Source organism: Lepeophtheirus salmonis, chromosome 14, assembly GCF_016086655.4.
Source record: "Lepeophtheirus salmonis chromosome 14, UVic_Lsal_1.4, whole genome shotgun sequence".
In the NCBI taxonomy this organism is placed as follows: Eukaryota; Metazoa; Arthropoda; class Copepoda; order Siphonostomatoida; family Caligidae; genus Lepeophtheirus; species Lepeophtheirus salmonis.
In genome coordinates, this window is record NC_052144.2 from 41750969 (window position 1) to 41762610 (window position 11642).

The 11642-nt window shown below is 31.5% G+C and overlaps 1 pseudogene; it reads right to left on the reverse strand.

Annotated features, from left to right (window-relative positions):
- Positions 1 to 8183: 8183 nt before the first annotated feature.
- LOC139907133 (uncharacterized) lies at positions 8184 to 8950 on the reverse strand (annotated as a pseudogene).
- Between the last annotated feature and the right edge of the window lie 2692 nt (positions 8951 to 11642).

The window sequence follows — 11642 nt, forward strand, 5'->3', positions numbered from 1 at the left end:
CAACGAAAAATAGATATTTTTAAATGTTTTGTTTCTTGAACGTAGCTTCGTTATTACTTTCAAAAATAAAATATGGTTTATTTCCTATCTGGCTTAACTTATAGTTATTAACTTACCATTTTTAAACCCTGCCTATGGTGTCCTAAAGTTCACATTTTGCATACTAGTTAGTCTAAAAATTTCATGATAAAATCGTAAAATGTATTTCAATTTCATATACCCACATACATATAAAAACGAATAATTACCTCAAGTTCACTGATTTTACTTCTTATTGATGTGTTTGGTCATTTTGCGAATAATTTGGGAGCAGAAAAAAGATGGCCAAAAGAATTAAAACCAGATGATAATATCATTCATATAGAACTCCGTGGAGGGAGACCTAAAAAAAAATGTAAATGAAGATAGTTTTTTTTTTGTGATGTTCCTTAAATTGGTCAGATAGAGTTGCACAGATTAAGTATAAGTAATCAGTATAATACTAGATTTACTCCATCTGACTTTGAATGTTGTATTAAATCCAAAGACATAAAGTATATTTCTTTCTCTAGGAATGACCAGGCGCGAACCTACGAACATTGAGTTCAAGAGAATACATTCTCCCAAGCGCTTTGTCCATTGAACTAGGTCGATTCCATCCCAATGCTTAACATCTCCCAGTCTCCCCCATTTAGACAAAAAAGGAGTTGTAAATTTTACTAGAGTACACTGAACATTTTTCACCCTTAGACAAAAAGGGTCCTTAAATCGGGAAAATATTTATGTTTGCTGCTGTGTGCAAGGGGCATACCTTTTTAGGACTGCTTTCAACTGGTTTACTAATGTAGTTTCAATACAAAAAGTGTTTTAAAAAACCTTTTTCGTCTTTTTAGTTCAAATAAATAAAGTTAAATAACGTGCAGTTATAAAATTCTTTGCTTAGGGTGAAGAAACCCATAAGAAATATATCTCAACGTCCAAAACTCTACAGAAACTCTGTTCCTTCAATGAAGACTGTTAAAAAGTGTACAGCTAAATTTAAGAGTAGTTGCACATCCCTCGAAGATGACCCACGTGAATGACAGTCAAAAACTGCAACCACAACGAAAACAATCGAAAAAGTGCATGATATCATGTTGGACAATAGAAAAGTGAAAGTGAGGGATATAGCTGAGGCTATGGGGATAAAACCAAAAAAAAAAAAAGAATTAGGTATTTGAAAGCTCTGTGCAAGACCGTTAAGTGCTGATCAAAGGCAAATGTATAAACTCCCCTATTCTCATGACTTGGCATCCTTAGACCTTCATCTGTTTTAAAAACATAAAGAAATTTGTTTCTAGAAATAATTTTGCATCCAATAAATTAGTTATGGAGGGCCGTGGACGATTTTTTTTGCAACTTTTCAGACTCTCACTTCCGGCTAGGAATACGAATGTTTGCAAGGCGCTTGATCAAGTGTGTGATAATTATGGGATTTATGTAGAAAACATATAATCATTTTTTTTAAAGTCGCTGTCTTTCATTGTCAAGTAGATAACTTCAAATTGACACACAATGTGTGAAACGCAAATTTAAAAGATATATACGAATGACAGAAAGAACAAAAACAAACCTTCCATTGTTGACTTCTATTTTCTTCGCAACTGAAAGCAAGTTAGTTATATATATGAACATAAATATAATTCAATTTATATTTTAATCATTCACATATTTCATGTAGAATTAAAAGAAAATTATCTCTCTATATATATATAAAATATGAAAAAATAAAAAAATATTTCTTTTATCTTGAAAATACATTTAACAAGCTAGAAATTTCTGTTATTGACTTTGATCTAGAGATGAAAAACATTCCCATTGGAGCCGTGCTAAATAATTATCGTATATATGAATAATATATCATTATTTTCTTTTAATGAAGTACCTTTAGGACTTCTTTATCTCGTAAATTATTAACAAAACATTTTTAAACTACTAACTTGTTTTCTCCAGATACCAATATTTTGGAAAAAATTCCGATTCTAAATGTAAGTATATATAAGTTTTAGTATTTTTTACAACTTTTTGTTCTAAAAATATTTAACAAAAATATCGTTAAGGGCAACTGACATGTACTGAAAGGGGTTCAATCTGAAATTTTAGAAGCTTGCTCAGATATTTGAGAGCTCTTATATACACTTGGATAAATTAAATTTTCACAAGGAAACAGATTTTACTTAAATTTATTATATGCTACTTTAGACAATAGAACAGCTTATAGATAAAATTTTGGAACTGATAATCAATCCAACTCTATGTTCTTAGCCCTGAAAGATGAAGAAGTTATCATTTTGATAATTTACAATTTAAAATCAAAAATAATATTCCTTAAATGTAGTGGAAAATTTAGAACAACTGACCTAATACAGCTTTTTGCAGACAGGGGTCACCTGTGTCCAATAAATTCAATATAAATTACTGCAATTGTCTTTAAATCGAATTTTATTTTCTTAATTTTTGTTTGACAACGCAAAATATTACATTGTTTTTGCCAATTTACAACTATACTGTATGCGATATTATCATCTATGTATAATGGTTTAGTCCAGTAGAAAATGAAATAAAGATACTTAAACAGATAATAAATACGAAAGAATGAATAATCACACTTGGATTTGTTATGAATAAAACACTCCCTCATACACAGAACAACACTATTCTCCATCATTTTGCTTCTACTGCCACAACAATATATAGTATCTTAAACATGAGGATAAAAATATATGTTTATTTTTAAACTTATCATAGGTAAGAGGAACAGAAACTCAATATTTATGACCATTCTGCTACCATCAATATTATTTTTATATTTACTTCTTCTAACCCCTTATTGCTACGAATTATAAAACTGACTTTATAGGAAATTTTTGAAAGTAGTTGCTCTAATGATACTTTTAAAAGTTTTGTAACATTTATCTAACATAACATGTGTCTGTATTGGATCTTACTTATACATATTTCTAATCTCCCAGGATCATAATATCCAGTTCATTTTCCTAATTCTAAATTTGCAAAATTCTTTTAATGCAAATAACTACATGAGAGCTAATATTGCTGCTTTCAGATTCCATGATATGCATTTTAAATTGGTACAGTTTGACTAAATCAGGCAATGGATTTATTCCTAAAAAATAAAAGCATTTTTAAGAACTTTGTGGTATCACCAGTAATTAGTTAAATAATACTTTGTCGAAAAAATATTTTTTCAAAGGACAATTTGTTAGAAAAATGACTTTTTAGGATTTATTTTTAAACTCCTTCTTACCACATGAAAAAAAAAAAAAATCCCCGTTGCTCATGGACTATGCCCCAGGAAAAATTATTCTCTTGAATTCAAAGGCTGTATGTTAATGCTCAACTGATTCCTAGTGAAAGAAATATACTTTATATATATGGATTTCTCCAAAAGATTCATATTTTAGATGGAGTAAATGTACTAGTAAAATGTTTATATATACTTAATCAGTGCAATTCCATCTAACCAATTAAAGGGTAAAAAAACTGTATGATGTTAGCAAGAAACAAAGAATACTTTGATATTTCTTTGTTTGTAGACTGATTATTAAAATTCAAAAGCAAATAAAAACTTTAACTTAAAGTGGACAATTGTTAATTAATAAACAAAGAAAAATAAAGTTAATACTTCAAATGCCCATGAAATATAATATTTTATATTATTTCCTAGTTTATTACATTAACTGTATTGAGAAAAAAGCCCATGAAATGCTAATTGAATACAGCTTTCTTTGCTGTATAAGAAATAAGGGAAATACTGACAACTGAATGATAAGCCTTTTAAGAGTAGAAGTACATAAATACATAGTGTGACTCCAAATATGAATTTCATTTGATTTAGATTTTTTTTTCTATATTTCATCCAATGTCGAGCTAACAACATTTTATCCGGCTATAGATATGTAAGTTATATCCTTTTGTCCGTACTAAGGATCATTGTTTTTTCTTTATTAACTCACAAACCAGACTTCTTTTTGAAGCGATCGTACTTCCTATACGAAGTCTGACTTTTTTCATAAGTTCTTCCACATTTGGAGCCTCTATAAAAATGTCGTTGTCGTCAGCATACAATTCATATGATACTTTTTTTTATCTCCAAGTCCTATTCTAAGAAAATTACAACGATTTATTTTGTCCAGCCGAGAGATAAGTGCTAGATTAAAAAGATAGTGTGATCACCCTGACGTGTGCCTCTTCTACAACTAATTGCCTTAGAGTATACACAGTCAATATATAAATAAGATTTAGAATTGGAAATAAATCATCTGACAATATTATAGATATCATTACCCAGATATTTGTAGACTTGTCTTAAAATTATCATGTGGCTTACAATATCAAAGGCTTTACAGAAATCCACGCCATGTATTGCCCCATATGTCTCCCTTTGTTTAATGTTCTTGATTATTCTTGATGTGTTCAACGTTATATGCTAAATATGTCTTCAAGGCATAAATCCCTTCTATTCTTCACGAATGGTTGTTAAAATAGGCATAATCGTAATTGTGCCAGTTATGATTTTATAAAGAATTTCGGAAAGTGCGATTGTTCTCAAACTTTTTGGATCGGATGCGTTGCTCCCCAGTTTTGCTATAAGAATTATTATTCTTTTTTTTAGACCTGATAGGATGTTTCCCGTTTCGTTATTCTCTCCGCCAGTAGATATACTATTTCCGCAGTTTCATCTCAGAAAATCTTGAAGAATGCAGCTGTAATTTAACTAATCCCTTGGTCTTGCCCTCTTTTAGTTTTTTCTCAATATAAAATTTTAAATCACTACAGCTAAAAACAATATTGTACCTTCTAACGGTCTTTTTTTCACTCTGTGGGATTTTCCTGATAAAATATTTCTATAAATTTTTTCAGTATCATCAAAGCAATTTTTATAGGTGGGGTATTACAGTATTTTTTTCTTCTTTTTTCAATTTCTTACAAAGTCATTTTCAAAAAGTGTGAATCTCCACGCTCTTTTAACAAATTTCTTATTATGTAGAATCTTCCTCGGTAGAAATCATCTCTTCTTTTGATGTCTCAAATTCAATTCCATAGTCAAAATGATGCGATCAGAAAGACAATTTTTGAATATATCAATCTTTTTTATCGTTTTGATAAGTTATAATACAAAATAATATGATATATTATTTTGCCTTAACTTTTGGGGACCACATTGCCATAAACCTATCTCTGTACCAATATTTAACTGCGTCTTTCATTGTTAAATCTTCCATCAAATATTCTAGAAAAGCCATAGATTTTATATTTTATACACCATGATAGTTTATAGAATCAATTTTTAACTATTCCATCAATTTTGCACTCGTAAATATCAATTGAAATGCAAAAAAACAAACTTGTATAAATATAAGACATTTAGAAAAAATTAATTATTATCTAAAAATAATCTGACATTAAACATAATTTGTCGTGGTTATAGAAATATCGTGAGGTCCATTGAAATATGAACACCTATTAATTAAATAATGAATGAGTTTGAGAGATAGAAATCGATATATTACGTACAAGTCAAGAAAAATTAACTTCAAAGTGATCGACAAGTTTTCATCCACGCCTTCCAATCAGTTGGGCGTCTCCAGGTAAACCGTCTACGCCGTCAGCAAGTCCAAAACGTTAGAGATGAAGAATGTCTCCGTCAAAAAGGCCAAACTGGACCTAGAGGAGTTAAAGAAAATAGCCCAGGCCAATTTCCTCAAGTACATAAGATCCCATGTAAGAGATCTCAGGGGGCACCTTAATTTGTAGAGGCTATCAAAAAAGAAATTCCATTCTATGACTCTTGAAACGAGTCTATTGAACTTTTTTTTTTTTGATACTTTTGGCTCACCTACAGCCCTAATGTTAACCCAATCAACTACGCCTTTTGTGTGCATGTCGAGAGGAAGATGTCTGTCTTCCAAACAAAGTTACTCATAATGCCACTGTCTGCCAGCTCTTAGACGCCATGACAGAGGATTACATCTGCAGCGGGTACCAATTCTTCCACCCCCGCCTGGAAGCCATTGTTACCACTAAAGGTGGCGATATACATGATTAACCATCCTGTTGTTTTCTGGTCAAAATTACCCATTGCTTGGTTCAACTAACCATAAAAACCAAAAAAATCACGTTTATTGAGCCTGATTTTTTTTTACTTTTCGTAACTTGTCCCGAAAAAAATTCGCAGAAACATTTCTGTGTAAGCAGTACAAAAAAATGCACAAAGATTGTCTTCTGGGTCAAAATGACCCATGATAAAATTTTAACAGAATTGAAATTTACAAAAGTAGTAGCGTAATAAAAAATGTTTCTTTGTTGTTTAAGTTTCTCTAATATGCAATTTCTTATGCGTAATAGCATAATTACAATGCAATATTTGTCTGTGAATTTCAAGAGGGTATAAAGGTTTTTTAGAATTCTTTGCATTTACATTTTTTCAATATGAGTGTGCGTGATATTACTGAAGAAGCTTTCGATCTAATTCTTGAGCAAAACTCTTATTTCGATGTGGAAGGAGAGGACGGCTAGAGGAGGGTGGCTTGCAATGCCAAATCAAGTTATGCTTGGAAAATCCAGGTATATACAGGAAAGTTGGCCGATGGAAACCCAGAGAAAAACCAAAGGAATGCGTGTTGTACTTGATCTGACCGAAGGACTGAGGGGTCACAATGTGACTTGTGATAATTTTTTTTACCTCTTATCAACTCAGACAACAGCTCCTGAAGAGGGAGATTACCATGGTTGGCACGGTTCGTAAAAACAAGCCTGAGCTCCCACCCGCACTGCTTGCATCAAAAGAGAGTCTTCTCATCAAAATTTGTCTTCACACCCACTACCACTTTAGTTTCTTATTTAACTAGGAAAAACAAAAATGTAGTTCTTCTAAGCACATTGCACAGAGACGGGAGCATTAGTGATCGTGACGATAGAAAACCAATCATAATTTTGGACTACAATCAAAACAAAGGAGGTGTGTACAATCTAGACATGGTAATTAGAGCCTACAGCTGCAGAAGGATGACTGCCCGCTGTCCCCTGGCCATCTTTCAAAATATCATTGACGTTTCCTCTTACAATGCCTTTGTAATTTGAAAAGAGATCAATCCGACCTGGATGTCTCACAAGAGCCACAAGAGAAGAGTGTTCCTGGAACAGCTAGGAAAGGCACTTGTAGCTCCACTCATTGAAAGAAGGGAAAACGTCCTCTGAACAGAGGCCTCAGCTCAGATTGTGAAAGCTTTTCAGAGTGCTGGACTTCCGGATCGACCTAATGATCAAGCCTCAACTTCTACTTTCAAAGCAAGCAAAAGAAAAAGATGTCAGTTTTTCCCTAAAGAGAAGGACAATAAGACGAACAATACATGTTTTAAATACAATAAATACATATGCAAAGGCAGTTCCTTATCATACTGTTCATCATGTGCGCAATAGATGAATTTATTTTACTATTTCTATTATTTTGTCATTGTTTTGTAAGTATTTATAATTATTTAGAGGAAAATTGAAAACAAATATAGAAAAAAATTGCTTTCCCATATTTTTTTAGCTATAAAGTTGATTTGGGCAGGGTAAAAGCAGTCATTCAATGATATTTTTTTGTGAATTAAAAAGTGGTTCTTCTGGCAAACTGAATTGTAGTTGTTAAAATATTAAAAAAAGTCCAATAATTTTATAGCAAAACATAGACGGGTCATTTTGATCTAAAGGGAAAAAGGTGTGTACAGAAAATGAAAATAACCCAATGGTTAACAGAGCTCAGACAGACATCTATTCATAGTATTAATTTTGTTGTAATTCTATTGTCAATTTATAAATTATGTCTTATTGAAGTTTAAAATTCCGAGTGTTTTAATTTTAATATGCCACTCGGTAATACTAAACTATATTTTTTGATAGAAGGTTTAATTATAGAATTGATCTTAATTGTAAATTTGATCAAGTATAAGAAAATACAAAATGGGCCAAAGAAAATTAAGGTTTCAAATTATAATAAATAATTGAAATCAATATAATATTAAATCAATATATTTTTTTCTTGATGTGCGCAAATAAAAAAAAGTCATTGTATGCCAAGTCAGGGTTGTACATTGGATGACCCTTAAATTCGACGTTTTGGTAGGTCAATAAAACACTGGTTTGAGCCGATATGTGAGAGCTCACATTGTTATGGTGAACAATGACTCGTCTTCTCTTGTTTGATTTCGAAATTCTCCGAAGACATCATCCAAACAAATTGTGGTGTACCACTCAGAATTGACCTTTCTTACGATGTTCAAGTGGAATAGTCGCCACATGGCCAGTTTTGCCGAAGAAACAGGCGACCATTTGCTTCGAAATGCTTCTCCACGAACAACTTTCGTTGGACTTGGCTTGTCTTCAAAGACCCATACGGTCGATTGTTGTTTTGTTTCGGGTTCATACGCATAGATCCATGATTTGTCAACTGTGACGATCTTATAAACGTCTTTTGTAGGATTGCGAGCATATTTTTTCAGCATTTCTTTGCACCAATCAACACGAGTCTTCTTTTGAGCGATTATCAAATTGTGCGGGATCCAATGAGAACAAACGTTTTTTTACGGCCAAGTGTACATGCAATATCGAATGTGTGCTTGTTGCAGAAATGCCCAAGGATGCCTCTTTCTCACAGTATGTCACATGACGAGCTTGCATAATCACTTCATGGACGGCATAAATGTTCTCTGGTATAAAAACCTTTATTGGACGACCTTCACGGAATTCGTGTTTGAGCGAGCGTGGGCCACGATTGAATTCATTAAACCAGTTTTTCACAGTGCTATAGGATGGTGCTTCATCGCCATACAAAGATTTAAGTTCATCAATGAATGCACTCTTGTCGTGATAATCCATGCCGAAAGTTGTGAAAAATGATCGCACGAAAATGTTCACGAGTTAATTTCATTTTTATGCCGAATTGATTTTTTCTTATCACTGTAACAACACAAATGATGCGCGTAAGTCATACATTCTGAGTATGAGTATGCTACAAAATATCAAACTTACCAAAGGAGGTGTCAAATTGTAGCTGGCAACACTTAGTTAGCCTGGACCAGAAATATATATACCTGCCTACGTATCTCTTGAGATGGATGATGAGTATCTGCCTTTGATATTAATTTTTAGAGAAACAAAATAGGTCGTCGTGAAGTAAAATTGATCTTAGGCTTCAAAAATTGTCAAAAGAAATTTACATCTTATTTCTACTTGTTGTATATTTTAGTTGTATGGTAAGAACTTTTCACGGTTGTAGCACTGAATTAACAAATTATTATTATATATTTACAGTATACTATCTGGCATAGTTTCAACGGTTGAATATATATATGTTTATGCTTCATTCATTCACAAATTTTATTCAATAAGAAGTATAATTTCTAGAAGAGTGTGTATGACTTGTAATTAAACAACTCAGTATGTTTATTTATCACTTATAAATAAAGGTACTTTTTCTGATTTCTTAAATCCTTCTTACCAACTATGTTCATTAACTTTTTTTTTTGTGAAGAATACTTGATTTTCACTGAACCCGTAGATGAATTATTATCTATATAACTTATAAGAGTACTCTCTAATGATTATCAATTACTTAGTAGCATATATATTTATTTTTTAGTCATGTCTGAATCGGGTTCAGCATAATATGGTATTGTATTCAATGGAAAATATATAAATCCTTCAGCAATCAAACCTCAGAACATCACCTTTTTCTAATAATAACAAATAATTATGTATACTCTTTTATAGTCCTACATAAATACATTGAATAGTGAAGTAAATTAATAGTTGTCTTTGAATTTTTAAACAGTGAGTGAGCTACAAGTATTACATTCGAATATTGTGAATATAAAGTAAATATTTTTAAACAATATAAATATGCCTGACTATAAGTATCCGTAAAAGTTTTCTGAGTTCATTTTATACTATATTTTAAAACAGTATTTTTTATTAAAAATATGAATGCCATTCACACGGGTAGTTCCATTTTGTAAAATTGGATAAATTGCTGGATAAGATGTTAAAGAGCATAAAGAAACTTCTTTTCCTCGATTTTCTTGCAAAAATTAAGAACTTTTAGAAAGATGGAAATCTATCATATCTCAAAATCAGATTCTATTAATTATATTTTGATAGTTCTCTTAATTTTGTAATAAATAGAATTACGCATAAATATAGATTTGAATTGTACATCAAAAACTAAATTTACTGGAAATATCTACATTAATATTCAAGATAAATAATAACTGTTATTAATTTGTATTTCACTTTGAACTTGGAACCAACTTATTTGGTTTTGTATAATGATTTAAAAATTATATTTTACTAATATTTTTTTAAAACACATCTTAAATTACTTCATGCAGCATTTTTTTGTAAAATTTTAGATGGAAAATTAGTTTATAGTAACAAGAAACTTATTACTCGAAAGGAGTTGCCATATGAACGTTGTGTTTTCAAAGGTTTTGGAGACATTGCAAATAGACGAAAGTAAGATTTGGACTGAATGGGATAAGGAAGAAACCTCAGGAGGAGTTATTGACAGCCTATTTCATTTGTGGCGAGGGAAACCCTCATGCTGCCACCGGTAAATCACTATAACTTGATAAGGCTATATATGAATAGAATAGAACATATTTACGTACGCTTATGCTGAAAACCCTTCTTCGAAAACCTCAAGGTATTTGATCATTTATAAAGATATCATAGACATAATCCATATAAATTAGGAGAAACTCGTGCACTAATGATCCTGAAATGTATCCAGCAACATAGATTATTATTTCCCTCCCTGATTAATTTTAGGGTCAAAAAGGCCCATTTAAATTAATGAGAGATCAGTTTGGTGTTTTTGATCTTCCCCACATGAAAGTCCTTCTCAAAGGAGGGGGATATCCTCCACCACTCTAAGGAAATGCACTTGCTGTCTCGGTGTAAAATTTGTCATCTTGAATCCCCTATGACACCAATGAAGTAAATACTAAGCCGTCTTGTGATTAGAGGAAGAAATAAGGACTCCCGAAGACTTGCTGCTGTTCAGGAACTGATTCTTTTACTTTTTACGAGTCACACATACTATATAATAAATGGCATTATTAAAAGTCCGAAGTATCACAACAGTAATAAACATTTAAAGTGAAAAGGTGAGCTTCAGAGGTTGCGTAGATAGTGATTATCCATATAGCGTAGTAATTTATGCATGGGATTTAACCTAATTGGTCTCCTTGACTAAATGCAAGCCCTTAATATAAACATATTATTAATGAGTCGCTAGTTGACAGGTAGATAATTATTTTCCCTCATGTTAACATAGGACTCCTTAAAAATTTTATCAAAGCTCTACCCTATGATGAATGTTAAACGAATAAGTTAAATAGATCTGAAATACCGGATCTGGTATCTCAACAATGACTCTCAAATAAACTATTTATTTTCTTATATTTTCCTATAAAATAGAGACAGAATTCACTTTGAATCATCTTTGTCCTGTTCCCACATTTTATTTTTTCCTATTATTTCTTTCAGTTATAGTAATTTAACATATATTTCTCTATTTCCCACATAACATAAAAATATTATAACTCTATGAACAACACTAA